The sequence below is a fragment of the Metopolophium dirhodum genome, chromosome 5 (genome assembly GCF_019925205.1).
Source record: "Metopolophium dirhodum isolate CAU chromosome 5, ASM1992520v1, whole genome shotgun sequence".
Lineage (NCBI taxonomy): Eukaryota > Metazoa > Arthropoda > Insecta > Hemiptera > Aphididae > Metopolophium > Metopolophium dirhodum.
Window position 1 is genome coordinate 15,494,331 of NC_083564.1, and position 19,192 is coordinate 15,513,522.

Genomic DNA, 19,192 nt, shown 5'->3' on the forward strand with positions numbered 1-19,192 from the left:
CGATTGTGTTTTTTGTCCTTTGATGGTAAGTCCGTTGATTGCCAGAAACGTATGTCCTAAATATGTAATGTCCACTTACAATCCAAATATTTTTATAAATTTATTTTTATGGTATTTAAGCTGTTCTGCATTAAAAAACATACTTAATAAATTATATTTATTTTTTATGACATTTATTAACTAAGTTGGATAACTAAATCCTTAAAATATTATCTAAATATTGGCGCACTCATATATTTAAGATTTATGTGTTTCTTGTAGAGTTCTACAAGTCGCTTTGAAACTTTTACTTATAACACTTTTATTGTGAGGTCTTTACCAAGACTTAAAATTATTGTCAATCAGCCGAAGAAAACTATGCGTTAAATATAAAAAAAGAATGAAGGAATTAGTTTTACATATAATACACTTTTACTACTTGGCACCAATTTAAAACAAGGGAGAAGATTTTTTCCTTTATATTTTAGTGTTTGATACTGATTTTTAATTTTCATTTAAAATAAAATATCTACAATAATAGTCGTTAACTATAATTGTTCAATACTTATTACTTACTAATTAATTTTGCTTATACAAAGGTCTTATTTCATACTGAAAGCTCTCTAACGCGACCCTTTTCATCGTGCAACCATTATATTTAAGATAAAATGCTGTTTTGTACTTTCATTACTAGATACCACTGCATATTTGTTTTTAAATTTAATATATTGATTTTTTTTATTGTTGTGATCCAAGAAAACAACAATCATTTTGGTGTGGTGAAAATCTCATGATTGAAAATTAATATTACATTTATAGTATCAAGGTTTTAGGTTAATAATATCATTGATAACTATACTATTAATTATAATTCATAACCATTGATATAATATTAAATAATACAATTAAATTTAAAAAATATCAACTTATTATAGTTCAATATATTAGGTATGCTGAATTCAAATTTGACAATTTTAGTTTTAAGTCAATACAAAATGCAAATAAATCAGAATCGTCATTTGTTTTTAAAATATTATTTATATGTTTCCATTTATTTTTTGGAGTTATTGTCATAAAATATAATTTAGTACAATACCTATTGTAGTGGTAACAATATGCTGAAATTATTTATCATGTTAAAATTCTCAATAGTTTTCAAAAGCGCCAGGAAAAAACAACATACAAATTAAGAAAAAACAGGAATTTTTACGCAAAATCGGTTTTTGACAAAATCAATTTTGGTTTTTGGTGTAACTTCAAAACAAATGATTGTATATACATGAAATTTTCACTGGCTGTTTATAATTGCATTTTCTATACACTTTAAAATTTTAAAAATATTTTGATTTGTTTTGAACTGTTTAGGAACATTTTCCGTTTCCAATTGTATTAGTCTTTTTCTCTATGGAGATAAAACTTTATTTGTTGGAAAGGTTTGAAAATTTAATGCAAGACTCCTAATATATTGTTACAATGTCATTTAAAAAACATGAAAAATCCTTAGTCAAAGTTTTTTTTTAAAGTTCAAATCTTGACAAAATACGGAAAAATCACGAAAATTAGCATACTGTTTTGAGTTGAGAATTCATAAATTTTTTTCTTTTTAAATCTAAGATTTGAAAATATAATACAAGATTCTTCATAAGTTTGTCTATCTTTATCAAAAAAAAAATGTCTTCATGCAAATCAAATTAAGTTTTAATGAGCGTTTGAAATTCATAATTTTACACTATTGGATATTCACTCGATTTCTCGTGTAGCGAGAATGTATATTTTGTTGTTATTCAAAAACGAATAACTTTAGATACATGAACATTTTACTGAATGTTTATATTTTCATTTTCTATACACCATACAATTTTGAAAATATTTTGACTCTTTTTGACCTTGCTTTTTGAAACAATCCTCTCTTTCTGGTTCCTCAGTATTCTAGAAACTCAATTTATTGTAAATGGTCCGGAGTACCGACTTTCAAACATTGTAATGATATACCTAATTTCGATTTTTGTTTTGGACTTCTAGTTAAATTAAAAATATAGTTATGAATATTTCTTAAATAGTTACCTGTTATATTTTCTTGCTAGGAATTTTATTTTTCGTAACTTACTAGATTTAAGTTTGTATGACATTTCCGGTACTCTTTACCCCTTCGGACTTCAGGGTGTTAAATTTAAATAAATAAATAAATATTATCGCTACTAAAGTTATTTATTATAATATTAATAATACTGTAAGTTGAATTAATTCTTCATCGTTTTCAAATTATAACTAAATAAGAATATCGTTAAATGAAAAATTGTTATTTTACGCATGAATATCCTCCAAAGTAGTAATGATATAAACTTAAAACGCTCGAAAAAATGAATAGGATATTCCAGTTTAGTTTAGTTTTTTAAGGGGAGAGAATTTTATGTGGAACCTTGTATTATAAGTTTATGTTGATTGACTGAGCAGACAATTTTTTATGGACAACAATTAAAAAAAAGCGGGTAAGTGGGTGTCGCTCTGCTGTACAGTAGGTTAAAAGTGGATCACTGTTGTAATGGGTGATGTTCAATTTGAGTTTAATGATATAAGATATTATATAAACGAAAAACGATTCTGAGCGGAAACTGTTTGTCTAGGATATTTCATATTATATTCATATAGGCGTGCGCAGACCTGAATTTCGGGGGGTGACTACAATATTTTTGGGCACTCTCTTAACAAGACATGTACGTATATCAGTGGTACCTATATAATTACTACCTATACTACCTAGTTCTAAGTTATATATTCGGCCCCCTTAGATCTAATATCTATTTCTAAAATAATATTGCAATGTTTATTTATTATTTAATATTTATATCGGTATTATTATTATTATACGGTAGCCGGTATGTAGAATTAATATTATTTGCATAATATGATATTTCAATATTTGTATATAATAATTAATAAAATAGGTACTTGAGAGGTTTTAAGTACTCACGAATAATATTTTTGAATTACAATGAAATGACTAAAATCGTGATTCTTGGCTATTTAATATGAAATTCGTCCAAATTTAAACTTAAAATAACTATACTTATATTAAATATTTTGTTTAAGGTGGCTGGGGAGTGTGACATGTTTTAAGGAGTAATATATAGGCATTTCATATAGCATTTATATTTGACCTGTGTTACTGTATGAGAGAATTAGTAAATTATAAATGTTAGTGTGTTAATGGTGTATATACAGGCGCGTATCCAGAATTTTATTTCGGGAAGGGCTGAACAAAATTTATAAACATAGTCAGTAAAATATAAAAATTATATTTCATGATTTAAATCACAATGTATACAATGTACTAAATAATAAGGTTTAAACGTTATAGGCTCGTCCACTATTGGCAAACTTATCTAAAACCATATCATCAGATATACAAATATTTCTATGAATATTTTTATTTGTTTTTAATAAATCTATTCATTACATAAAACATAAAAATTACATAATAAACAAAGAGATTTATCTACCTTCTAAAAGCGGAGCTTGTGTTGAAGGTGGAGAGCGACAATTTACTTACAAATAATAAATTAAATAATATGAATACAAATAAAAACTAGAATAATACATAACGGAATACACAGTAACTGCTCGTAAAAATATTATATGACTATCCTAAGTAAGATATTAGCCAGTTATTAATAGTTATTTTAACATTTTTCTGTTTGTTAATTATATTCTTTTTAATAATAACAGGTATTGAATTAAAATAGGTAGGACCCAGGGAGTCCACGTTATATATATTGAAAATGTTAAACCTACGCTAGACGATTTTCTGAAGTTGAATTTCCCAAATATGATTTTACTTTTTAACCTTCGTAGTGTTGAAAAAGGTTACCGTTTACTAATTAGAAATTTAAAACACATATTATATAAAAATAGATAAGAAACAGGTTATTATCTATATCTGACATCTGTGCCATATTGTGCATCACGAATTAAGATATCTTAATATGTGCATAATATATTCTTTATTCGTTGGTAACGACAGGTCATTATAAGTATCTACTATTTATGATTCTCGGTATTATCTCGCGTGGAAAATTTTTGTCCATGAGCGAAAAGATAAGCTAACAAAATAAAAATACGAATTTAAAATTAAAAAAAGTTGCAGCGACTTTGACAGACAATGATAATATTTTTTAGATTTTCTTAAGATTTCGAGGAGGGGGGCTGCAGCCCACTCAGCCCCCCCCCACCACCATAAATACGACCCTGTGTGTATAATTCGTAAAATACGTTATCACGTTCTTGTGCCACCGGGATTCCCGTAACTACGGCCTACGATGATACTTAGTTGAGATACTTTTTTATACTTCGATAATTTTTTTCATCAAAGTATAATACAATCATAATGATTTAACATTGTAACCACCCGATAACTGTAATTATTAAAATATAATTTAATACTAATTTATGAGGATCGTCTATATAGGTGCATTGTATATTCCTAATATAAATCTAAATACTAAATAATATGAAATGTGTGTATTATTCCACATCAATCTGACCTACACCGGTTTTTATACATTTATATTTTAAACATCTGTGATAAACGGTGGAACCTTGTTTTAAATTATTAATCCTTAGCTATAAAAGTTGAACATTTTATAAATGTTTAACTAAAAAATAATTTGTAATTTTTTGTACAATGTGTGTGTTTTTTATATTTTTCTAAAAGTTGAAAATTGAAAATGTCCGTAAACAGCTCATAACAAGTCTAAATATTTTGAAAATTTATAAGTATAGTCAATGATAAAATAAACATTTTAAACACTTAAACACTTAAACACAGATGCACGTTAGATTTATAATATAATATATACCAAAGTTTGTTGTTCCTTTTACGCATCGAATTATACGTTTAACTATGGTCCAATGTACCAACGTTGGATTATTTAAAAACCTACTTATATAATTTATAGCGAATGCATCGTAACTTGAGATAAGAATAATAAGTTTCTTACAACCTGCGTTTGCATGGAAATTAATTATCACTCGTTTTTAAATCATGTTCTTTACCATATGTGTCCTATCGATCGGTGTGACTTCGCATCTAATAAATAAAATTTGCTAACAAGTGTATCAGCGTAATTTGTTTGATGCATACAGTATACATATTGATCCGTCAGTATATCTAGTTATTTCCATACATAGAAAATAATCTAGATTCCCTTGTGTTATCTCAAACTGTTTTTTAAGACCTCCCAATACTAGACATTTAGTTCGCATACTCGTTCTATTAATTCTTCGAATCCAATTGGTTGACTCATGTAAATATCTTCTTCTAGATTACCATATAAAATTGCCGATTTTATATCGAACTCTTTTTTAGCTCATAATTTTTTGCTGCTGTGCGCCTAAAATTAAGTAATAATTATTCTACTGATTTAAAAATATTTGCACTTAATATTCGAAAAATACCGGCATTAGCATATTTACCCGAAAATCTTGTTGAAGATAGTTTCGAAAACCTTCTTCAAACAGAATTTTATAAAAACAACGAGGAACTACTGTCAACTTTTATAAATTACTTTGAGGATTCGTATATTGGTCGCGTTAACAGAAGAGGACGAAAGACACCTCCACTGTTTCCTATTGCAGAATGGAATTGTTAGTTTTTAGTTGAAAAAGATATTCCACGCACAAATAATGCAGTAGAATGATGGCATAATTGTTTCAATTCGTTGAAAAATTCAGTTCATGCATATATTTGGATTTTTATCAATGCATTGAAAAAAGAAAATAATATAAACCTTTTTAAAGTTGAACAGTTACTTTCTGGAATAACATTACCAAAAAAGAAAAAAATATAAAGATTCCGTAATTCGTATTAAAAAATTAACTTCAACATTTGACCCAAATACTACTAATATTCAAAATTATTTACATGGGATAGATGTTAATTTTCAGTTGCAATCATAATTTAAATTACATTTTTGATACATTTTTATGTTGGTTATTTGTGACACGATTTTATTTACATAATAAAACTACTATTATATCTAAAAGTATTTTATAAAACTATTATTCATTATTTTGACGCTCAAACATTAATTGATTTAAATTATATTTTATACTTACAAATAAATTAATAAACAATGCGTATTTCTTATTATGACAAAGTTGATTTAAACTAAGTATTATTAATTACTGTATTTTATATTTAACAATAAATTATTTGTAATTTATTTTGGCTATCTTTGGCACAATTGTATTCAATTATATTTAGAATTTGATTAAGTATAAAGTATAGGCATGTATCGTCGTGAGTCGCTAAAATGACGTGCGACGATATTACACCCGCGCCCAAATTACTGCGACCAATCTACCGCGATGTATTTACGTGACACCAAAACCACTAGCTTCCTCGCTCCGCCTAGAATCTAAAAAACAACGACCTTAGGTATACGCTTATCAATACTTAGCAACCATTTCGAAACTAGGGAGAAGATGTCTTCATAACATTTTAGTGTTAGATACTGATTTTTGATTTTCATTAAAAATGAGGCTTCAATAATAGTCGTTAAATATAATAATTCAATATTTATCACTTAATAATTGATTTTACTCCTACTAAGGGCTTATTTCATACCGAAAGACCTCAAACGCGACCTTCTTCACCGGGCAACCATTGTTTTTAAGATAATATTATGTTGTCTTGTACTTTCATCACTAGATAGCACTGCATATTTGTTTTTTAATTTAATATTTTGATTTTTTTATTGTTGTGATCCAACATCCAAGACAACAACAATCATTTTGGTGTGTGGTGAATATCTCATGATTAAAAATTAATATTATATCTATTGTATTCAGCTTAATTATATTATCGATAATTATTCTATAAATTATAATTCATAACCATTGATATATAAATAATGATATTTGGAAATTTTGTGTACCGCTCTGCTGTAAAGTAGTTGTCAAGCATGTCGTTGTAATGGATGTATTATATTTGAATTCAATGATAGATCATTGTATACGAAAAACGATTCTGAGCGAACACGTTGTGTCAGCTTATCATACTTGTATAATTAATCAAATTGAATAGTTAAAAAAAAAAATTAATGAAAGTCGAAAATATCTTATGGATATAAATAGCGTAATACTTACCTATACGTGAACATTTTCTTTTTGGTAGTGGTAATATAACTTTTTGGAAACCTTCTTTTAAAATTTCTAATGTTATCTACGAAAAGAAAAATGTTTATGAATTTCTAACTGAAAAATAATTTACAGAATTTGAAAAACTTTCTCATGACTATAAATAGCTCATAAAGAGTCAACAATGTTTGAAAATTTCACCATATATGGAAAATGCTATTATAAATATTTGGTGAACATTTCAAGAGCTTATGGTTATTCATTTTGGAAATACAATAAAATCTCAAAAATCGATGAATGGGAATTCGATCATTTATCGCTGAATATCAAATATCGTAAAAATTATAAGTTCAAACGCTCATAAACAATTATTGTTCTGTATATGTATAGTTTTTTTTTTGTTTTAGGTAGACAAACTAATCTTCTGTTAACATTTTTAATCTTAGCTATGAAAATAAATCTTTTATGAATTTCTAACTAAAAAAATTTAAAACATTTTATAAATGTCTCCTGGCTATAAATAGCTTAAATAGAGTCAAAGTATTTCAAAAATGTTACCATTTATAGAAAATACAATTATAAATATTTGGCGAAAATTTCAAGGATCTACGGTTATTCATTTATGAGTTACACCAAATAAATAAAATTAATTTTATCAAAAATTGGTTTTGTGTCCAAATTACCACTTTTTTTTTTGTTTTTCTTGACACTTTCTAAGACTGCTTGGAATTTTCACTTCTGACTTCCCTGAAGTACAAACTAGATTCAGTTTTATATCAGAAAAGATGCTAATCTCGAAATCGGAGCATTATTCCTACCCAAAATGTTGACGACAGAAAGAAAAAAACACATCATTGTAAAATCAGTACATTCTTTTCGCTCAGAATCTAAAATAATATCATCTAATTATAGTTCAATATATTGTGCTGAATCCAAATTTGACAATATTTTAGTGTTAAGTAAATACAAAAAGCAAATAAATCAGAACCGTCATTTGGTTTCTTAAATATTAATTATATGTTTTTCTTTCTTTTTTGGAGTTATCGTAATAAAGTATAATTGAGTACAATTAATACAATACCTACTGTAATGGTAAAAAAATGCTGAAATTATTTATCATATTATTATATACAGTAGAGCCTCCATTACACGGTTTTTTTTTTCTTACACCTCGATGTTTTATTTAAGTTGTGTTTGAGTCTTGAGGTATATTTTATTTTTATTCCCCTTGAGATTCGGGTAATCGAGACTCTATTCTGTACCTATTATTTTACCTATTTAATATGCACACAGGTAAGTATGACACATATTTTTAAGTATGTTGATGAATTTTTATGGAAAGTAAATTTTATATTAAAACGTTGAAGGATAATGGCATGAAAGTTAATTTATTATAATTACCAAATCATTAAGGAAGCTTTATAGATTACAGTTATTACTTATTAATTGTTATAGTTTATCGATTGTTATTAGTATCGTCCAGTGGTTGAAATTTGACTAGAGAAACCATAATATATTATTATTTTTGTGATATATTTATACATTTAAAATGAGCATAAAAATGTATTGTGTATCAAAATTAAAATTGAATTGATTGTCCAGTTCAAAATAGAAATATTTTTCATTATTTTGGTATGCTTACACAATGCACCTATCTTTATCAAAATCAACAAGTTGGTTGGGAGACCGCTTTCATTTCTAATACTTTTTTTACATTTTATATATTTTGTAACATTTCAGACAAACTATTAAATCTGTATTTGATGTAGAATTTAATTTGAATCAATTTATATTGTATAAATTTAAAAAATATATTTCAATTATTTTAAACGTATTCTTATCAATATAAATGAAAAACTGAAAATGTATTATTTTCTATAGACTGCTTTGAATAAAAAAAAAATGTCATTCAAACATAATTTAAAATAAATGTGAGTCCTACAATATTATTTTAATGTTAATGTTTTCTTTTTGCAATTGTATATTTGCATTATACAAAATCAAATATATTATAAATTGTTTTTTTTACCATCTCTCTTAGATAGATACTTACTTCACTACTAGGAATTATACAAAATAAGTTAATAGGTATTATATTTTGTATTCATATAATTTTCATAGACATTTTTTATTGTGATTCGGGCAATATCTTAGGTATTAGAAGGACTTATTTTCTCATTTTTTATAATGTTTAAGAACGTAAGTACTCTTTTACAATGTTTATGATACCTACTCAGTATTCGGTATATGCTTAAAACAAAAAAAAAACCTCTTGTGTCTTCTAAGATATTGTCAGATAATAGACGACAAAGGAATCACTATTTATTATAGGTTTACTCTTTATCACTCAATTAAACAAACTAGTATAATATAAAAGTGTCTACCTATTTATAATAAATAAAAAATAAATATTTCTTTTTGCACTCTAAGATTATATTTATTTTTTCAATACCAAGATAAAATTTACTCTAGATACCTACATTGTGTACGTTTAAAGAAAATCGTTGAACATATAATATAAAATATCCAGGAAATCAATAACTTTACGCTGCAGTGTCAAAGAAAAGAGCCAGTAGAATAAGAAAAAAGTCCTTCGATGACCACACGGTGCAGTTGGTCTTTACCGATACTTTATTGAGGAGCTTGAAAGTTTAGAATTGAAACATATGACGTAATACGTAGGTTCAGAACTGCTGCAGGATAAAAACAAATTAAAGGTTATAAATTCGATTGTGATGATTTTTTTTATTCATTTCAAAATTCAAGATACCTACGAGCAAAAAAATATAACTACCTATAATAATTTAACCAGGTATTCGCAGTATAAATGTAGGAACAGAGACGAATATCAAATTGTCACACCCGACGCTAATTTCTTTGCGAAATCAGTTTGTCGTAACATGGTCGGTGCATCATAATGCCATTTAAAAAAGAAGTTTTCTAACACCGTTATAACATAAATAAAATATAGGTAAGTAGGTACCTACCTAAAAATAAAAAATTGCCACTCAGGTCCTCTCCTCTCGACAGTCAACTCAAATCTTTGTGCTGGTGCACAATATGTTGTTAAGCATCCATACGCTATACTTATTTTAAAGTATGATGATTAACCCATTGTCATGCTTAGAGTAGGTACCTATCCTATGCATCAAGTATTGGGATTATTGGAATCTTATATTAATTAAATATCTATTCAGTAAGCCAGATTCCATGAAAAATCACTGAATCACTAAAAATGTAATAAACCGATATATACCTAGGTATAGTGGTGATCTATAATAATAACGTCTTATATACTAAGATGATTCATTATAGTGGCTCGTTATTGGTCGATTACCTATACTATATACGTTTTAGTGGATAGTTGAATCAATCGATTTTTCATGGGACCGAGAATTAGAATCGAAATGTACTTACGGGTAGCCGATACAAGCCTATAATAGTTTCCCCGGAATGTCTACACTCATACAGCACATATTATGCACTATTCAACACTTAATAAGCACGTTAAACCCCCCAAGAACGGCCACGCATAAACGTGGAACAAATACCTAATATCGTGACGTGCGGATAGCGGTGGCGAGGGGTGTACCTATATGGTTGCCGTTCGCGTTCAACCCGACTCCCACGTCAAAGTTACGATGGATCACCAGTGAAAATTTCATGTCTGATGGTGATGAATTTGACAACACACGTTGTAGGTATTACACCTGTATAATACGTACGTTGTGACGTTTATAATATATAAGTAAACACGACGTAGGTAGATCACCCCGACCCCGCCCATGTGGAATTATAAAACTTAAAAAATGTCATCTCCATCGGCCCTTCATTTTTTTTCCATACCACGATTTAGGAAGCAATTTTAATGCATTTCTACGACCATTTTTAAAATTTGTATCATCTTGGTTATAATATGTAGGTATCAGGGTTAGAAATGTTCGTGACTTAGATCTGCCTATAATTTGCATATTATCCATCGTAGATGTCGTAAAACATAGCAGAGTGCGGTATGCAAATATGTTTCAAAGTATAGAGAATTTAAATACAACGTTTTATTTTGGATATTTTCGAATATTTTCGAGGTTTTTGCATATTTTAGAAATTAGTTATTTCATATTTTAAAATTGTTTGCTATATTGACGATTATTTAACGATTTTTCATTCATGGATAATAATTGATTATAATTTATAATATTGTATAGGTAGATCAGAAAAATATTGCACACTTATGTGATCACTGATCAGTGATCGACCATCGAAAACATGTAGTTAGTTGTACGAGTTGGTTTATTGAAAAGCGTCATATACGAGTAGGTAGTTTTTTGGGACTATAATTTCCGACACTTTGTTCATCACCATAGAAACGAATAAAAAATTATAATATTAATTCAACTTACAGACTATAATAAATAATAACAATATAAAATATCCAGACTGCCAAACAGTCTCCGATCAGAATCGTTTTTCTTATACAATGATATTATTATATCATTGAATTTAAGTTTAATACAATCCAATATACATTGACCCACTTGTAACCTACTGTACAGCAGAGCGACATCCAATTACTCCTCTTTTTCGTGAACATGTTTATGTTTTTTGGGGGCATATTATATGGCCAAATGTAAACTGGGCCTTTTTTATTGTAAGCTCGGCCCAGAAATTTTAGATCATAAAAAAGGTATGTTGTAAACTTGGCCCGATAATTTTGACCAATAAAATATAATAAGCACGACATATTTAATCTGCAAAATGCAAATACATTTTACTTATATTTTTTAATACTGAAACATATTCCATACATTTTTACACAATTTTACATTAACATAACGAATTTCATATTATGAATAATAATATGAAAATAATTTTTGGAGGACGATATGGATCGCTTCCTCATGGTGTCCTCTGAGTAATGCTAAATGGTTCTCAAAAATAGTATACGTATATTTTTATTCGGGCCGAGCTTACACGTCAATCATTTTTACTATGATAAAAACCCAGGTCAATATTTAATATTATGAGTGAATATTTTAATGTTTTTTAGGGCTATAAGTCCCGAACCCTGGTTATTACAGAAAAAAATGGATGGGGCCGCCAAATTATTTCACTTAGCTCTCCATCACAATCGTCTTTTCAACAACATTTTCTTGCAAATATTTAGCACGAGATTCGTATTTGAACTCGTCTGCCCTTATTCGGAATTTTTTGATATCTATTCAATTGAAAAATCGGTTTTCAAATACAATGAAAAGTACAATGATTGTTTTGGAAATTCGACAAATTACGCAAGTCCTAAATGCATAGCATACCTAAAATTATTATAATATTATTCGCGAGACCAAAAAACAAAAATGACATTAATATAACCGCAACGCCACACCGCGAAACCGCACAAACTTTCAATTTAATTGTTTAATCGTTGTGCGTGTATCTAGATTCATACTAAATATTATATACTAATTGTGATTAAATTACCTGTCGTTCGGATTTAATTAAAAACGAAAAGGGTGACCCGACTATTGTTGTAGTTAAAATCCAAACAAAGGCGACGGTGGGAATCGTTTTGGCGCACTGTATGTTTCGTAGAATTATGTTATTATTTTTAATGCATTTTCAGCGGGAAAAATATTCACAGAATTCGGTAGGTATCTACCGCGGGCAGAAACAGATTTGGAGACCCAATCCAGACCCGAAACATCACGATATTATACAAATATATACCCAGCAACCCTCCAAAATACAGTAGAAAGTGTTTCGTGCATCTGCACTCTAATATTACAATGTTATATTGTAATATAATAATACCGACTGTTTAAAACAAGCACCCCCCTCAAAATATACTATAATTGAATTTGTTAAAATAATTTTTCCTTCCTCTGTACAGGCGCTTACCTACTTATTATTATTATTATTATTTATTGTCAAGTACATATATCATTATACGTATACCCAGTACTCACTCTACCATGCCCATGTACATAATGTTATGTTATGACCTATACGGTATTATAATAATATCATACCTGTGCAATCGGACATAAACTTGGTGAGAGGGAAACCAACCATTCTTTCAAAAAATTAAACAAGTGTTTTGTATATTAATATTAAAAAAATATATATTATTTTAAACAATTAGAAGGTACCTAATTATATAGAAAAAAAATTTATTAGGTTTAAGTATTTTGTTGAATGAGTAAATGCAATTAAAAAGTAATTATCTCATCTACAATCCGACGATAGCAGCGAGATAAAATAAAATAGTTTTAAAACTTCAATGGATAACTTACTGTAGACTGTAGACACCTATAAAAGTCAAAATATTTACAAAAAAACACCATTGGCCGAGAAAGATTTTGTAACATCACTATTTTATACATTTCAAAAAATATTTTTTAAATTATTGACCCGTGTAATGCCCACTAAATACAAAGAGGAAGAAGACTCCAATAATTAATATAAATATTTAATTTTGATATTAATAACTGAAAGGTTATATTATATTATCTTATTATTTAATAATCAATCAAATAAATATTATTAATAATTTAATCATAATATTTAATTATTTATTGATTTGTTTATTTAGTATGTTATGGGTTCGATAAATTGCACACTGTATAGGTATTATATAAATTATATAATATAAAGTGGGTAGTAGGCAGAATGTATTGACAAGAAATAGCCCCATTCCATTAACTTTTTTAGTCCCGTCTTTGATATTTTAAACATTTAGCGTAGGTTATGTTATGCGTAGTTATTATACCACGTTACCACAGATCAAAAATATCTAATGTGGTTAAATCTACATAAAATGACCACCTCCTCCCATAAAAATTGACTGCACGCGCACTGTACGCAGACCAATATTTTTGTACGACACACTGATTTTTTGAACTTATTGAATATTATAATAAAATTCAATAACGGTAAGGTATTCCGGTATTCGAGACTAAATCGAAAATTGGTTCGAAAATTACAATACAACAAAGGCGTATGTCAATGTTAATTTATTTCCAACGGGCAACATAGCGTTTGCATTTATTTTTGTATTAATATTGTCTGGACAGGTTTTTTTTCTTGGTGCACAGAACATTTAGTAGTCACTTATTATAGTACCTACTTTAAAATTTAAATAAGACAAAAAATAGAATTACATAAATATTAAAAAACTAAAATAATTCGAGATTAAAAAGCGGCGCTAATAATATTATTTCATCAGGCTCGCCGGAGGAATATTTCTACTAACTTTATAACCTATCATTATTCGTTAATACTTGTAGAACTACTATTAGTAGTACTACTATTACTAATACTAAGTAAATTATAGGATTAATATCTTAATATCTAAATAAAATAAAATTTTTCAATTTGAAGAAACCTTATTTATTTTTAACAAATATGTATATAGGTAGTCATATAAAATTTAAGTTCATAACTGTTATAGGCTTATTAATTTAACGAGGTATCAAACAAACAAACAACATTTTAACCCGTAGTTTCCAGTCCATACTATCTATATGGCGGTTTTTATACAAATTATAAATTTTACTCACGAGCCACATACAATTACAATGAGAGCCGCGGGTAGCCGAGACTTACGTTATTAAACCGTTCGCAGACTCATTTCCGTATGTATTATACTATATATTTTATAAGACATAATGAATATTATAGAGTTTATCACGAGGGTCTCGTTAAACTATGAAATATTATGTCCCGGCCTTTCATCATCTATTGATGGTACGTATATAATATACATATTATATATATATATATATATTATATTTAGCAGGTAACCTACTTCTCGTATTAACCGAGTTGTGCGCTCATAGCATGTATATAATATTTGAATGAGTTTTAGGTAATAATTTAGGTAATGTTTTATGGGTCAATATTAACTGTTTAAATTCTTGCATACATCACTTTTAAACATCGATTGATAACGTGACACCGTGATAAATATATTAATATTTTTATAAAATAATTTATCACAATAATACGTGTTTATATTCCTGACGTACGAATACATTTTAATATTTTATTGTTCTGTATTGATACCAAATACAAATAGTAGGCAGGTATACGTCTTCTCTATTAAACACAATAATTAATGGCGGAAGTAAAAAATACATTTATCTCGTTTTTATAATATATTGTAAACCGTACAGGGGCGTGCCGAAAATGTTATTTCAAGAGGATTGAAAGCGGATGATTTATTTAGGGGATTTGAATAGGCAATGTGTTACACACGTAACGCAGTGTGTTAGTGTGAGCTGAAATAAATATTATCATTAGTGTGAGTAGATACGTTTGGAATCCGTCGTACAAAGGCTTGGCAACGTCCGAGTTTGGACGGCTGTGGTTTTAAACTTTAGTAGATACTCAATTACTCACCACTAGCCACTACCGATATAGGTTATATGCTCAACAAAATCATTAAAAAAGAAATAATACCTAATAATAATGATTAGAAAAAACCACGATAGCTTTTATTTTGTTCTAAAATATCGTCTATAATATTATAGTTGATAAAAATGATAAGACATGTTATTGAAACAAATAATATTATTTTTAAGTTTTACCATCCACCCAATCCACGTCACTGTATAATAAAATACTCGAGACGTCATGAAAACGGCCCTGTGTCTGTTGCCAAGTGACTGATAAACAAGTTGATAAGACGAATAAGTGTAATATTGTGCAGTAAACTGATTCAACCGTGACAAATATACAGCGTCTTGTAATAATTGGGTATCATCTCGTTGTAAGGGGCGACACAATGATCGCGACGACAATGACAACGACATAAAATATAGTCGTGAAAGAGCTTATAATACACCAATTGTAAGTGTTTTTTTGTGTTAAACTACAATATAATAATGTTGGTAAGTTTATTTATTTATTACTGTGTCGTGTTGGGTAAAACCACCATTGAAAAGTAGTAAAATTACGTTACCATCGTTACATTAAATATATTTATTTAAACAACATTCGCGTTGCCCGCCATTATTTTTATCACGCGTTACGTTACTGTTTCCTTCAAAAAGTAAGGCGTTACAAACAATGGTACTATTAAAAAAAAAATGTATTAAAAACAGTCCATAATGACTATTAAGTAAGTAGTAACAAGTAACAACTACTAATAAGTTAGACTATAATGATATAATGTTATACATACGTTATAGCTGTGTGCCTGTGTTATCTATTACATAAATTCTATATCAGTATATCATAGGTATAAGTGTATATAACATTGATAGGAATATTTTTAATGACTAAATGTTATAGGTACATAAACGAAATGTATAAGTATTAATTCCTGGGATTTTTAACAATATTATTGGTTATTATCTAAAACTTTCAAGTTCCAGAATCGTAAATAAGTTTAATTTATTTTTAATTTTACTCGATTTATTTTTGTCCCTTGATTTTGTGATACATTCTACATTCATACGTTACTTTAATAATGTGGACAATAACACGGTACCCCATAGAAATTAATTTCAAAAAGTAATTTCGTTACAAATGCGTTAATTTAAATAAAATATAATGAAATTACTACAGTGTCCTTGCAAAAGTAATTTCGTTACAGTATTTTTAAATTTGCATTAGGCTTGGCGTGGTGCGTTGGCTTCTACCAGTCGCGGAATGCGACTGGGAGTAAGTAACGGCTACAGCTACTAGCTCCCGGATGGGTGACCACCCGGGTTCATAGTAGTTAATAACCTCGCCACACATACACGTCTTTGCTACCTACCGTAACAACCGTTAAAAAACAATCGTAAAACCAACCTTACCCTTACAACAGCTAATGGCCATAGTCACCGGGCTTAAGTTCAATAAAAAAAAAAAAAAAATTTGCGTTAAGTACTACTACCCAACACTGATGTTTATAATATAACTAGTAACTATATTATGTAAAGTTAAATGAATAACATTGAAGTATTTAAAATTTTAGCAATTTTATTTGTTGGTAAGTATGTATATAATATGTAACTGTGGTAATTAATAATTATTTACAAAAATCAAATTCGTGTATTAGATACAGTTGTATGTATCCTGTATGTATCTAGTATGTTATATTTTAGTATGTTATATTATGTAAAGAGGTAAAAAAATGAAGAATATACGTGGTGGTGATCCATAACCCATATCTGAACAATACCTTTTTTTTAGAAAATTTCATAAAAAAACATTTCTTTTAAATACCTATAAGTCGTAACAAAACCACATTTTTCTATTTTTATGTTTATCATATTATTCGGTGTATTCCGATCTATAAAAATCTATCTTTCCGACAAGTAATTTATTAGTAAAGTTATAAGTATTTAAAGTTTTGATCAGCGAAGTAGTGCACCAACATTTTGCGGGTTACCACTGTAAAATTCCACTCAACTCATCTAATTCTTACATATTTTATACTTTATTATAAAATAAACGTCCAAAATTCGAATTTTGTAGTAATATGTATCGAATTACTCCATATTTTGCATTCAAACTAGGAAATAAAAATGCATATTGTCGTTAAAATTAATATAATTAACAAAATATAACGATACAAATAGCATACAAAATATGTATTTAAAAAAAATTTAACGATTTGAAATAATCAAAGAAAAAAATATTTTCAAAAATGTCGATGGTTTTTGAAATAATAAGCATTTTACGTTAAACGCATCACCCTATATAATATTATGATCTTATTTTTATTTAACCAAACACTTTGTATTTGTAACTCGTGTTTATGGGTAAAAAATAAATGCATTGTTGATACTTTTTTTAAATATCTCAAGAGCCCGTCCACGACAAAGTATCATGTACACCTCAATGATTTTGTATTCGCTGCGTTGTCGTCGTTGTCTTTAGCATGACCGTTTCTTCGTTTTACTCCTTCAGAAACATCTGTACTTACCTATATTTAGTTATCGATATTATCGCATTGTAGCTGAGTAGCTCGATATAAATTATACTGTCATCAACGCCGTTAATGTTAGCTATCTAAACGGATTAGCGTCTAACTGTGATATACTATGCCAATCAGTTCAACAAGCTATATACGCTATTATTGGAGTCACCTAATCCCAAACAAGTTTACTCAGGGGCTGGAGTAGGCCGTACACGAACATAGGTAGGTATACTGTGCGTTGGCTTAATTTATGTCGAGATCTTGTGGCCGACGGTTTTACCAAAAGGAATATAACGAACAGGCGTTAGACGCTTGCGACTGAACTCGCGAGAGTAGAACACGATGGTTCCGATAAAAACTTCTTGAGCATAATGGGAAATTATTATGGTTGCTGTATTCGCGACGATCTTTGGTGTTCACCTCTCGACTTGGGAGTAGTTTTTTCGTTTGATAAAAACTAATATCGAGCTTTACAGGAGAAATTGAACGTACATTAAGTCCTATTTATATATATTTTTACACTAATGTGTAACTATGTGTTAAATCATGGCAAAGGGTACCATAGCGGAACGAGAAAACTTTATTAATCCAAAAGTTGTGTTGCGCATACGAAAGCCATTGAATGTGTTTTAGGCCTTGTTGAAAACGAAAATGGAGTTGTATACTACTTTTATTGCTAGTATACAAATGGTATATTTCCGCAATCACGAAGAATTATGGACTTTTTGATGGTTTTCTTCACGACACGATAGACAAAATTCAACGATTCAAAGTTTCCCTTTGATTGTTTTGGCGGTTTTATTTTGATCAAACATTAGGTAACACGGCACCGCAGTTATGTTATTGGTAAACTATAATAATAGTAAATGTCTGAGGCCCATGCAGTAGTGATTCTAGACACTTAACTAAATTATTATGGATTGACCTTAATATATTTCCACCATCATTTTTTTTTCACATATAAACAAAAGTATACGTGTTAAAAATGCAAACAGAATTTTCATACGACGGATTGTACACCTCAAGCCAACAGCGACCACGCGAACAATATTAACGATGTTGGTAATTATTAATTTCAATCTAACTCTCGCCTATTGGATAACATTATGTCATTATATTATCTTGGTAGGTATAGGTAGGTACTCGTTTATTCAGACGTACGGTATA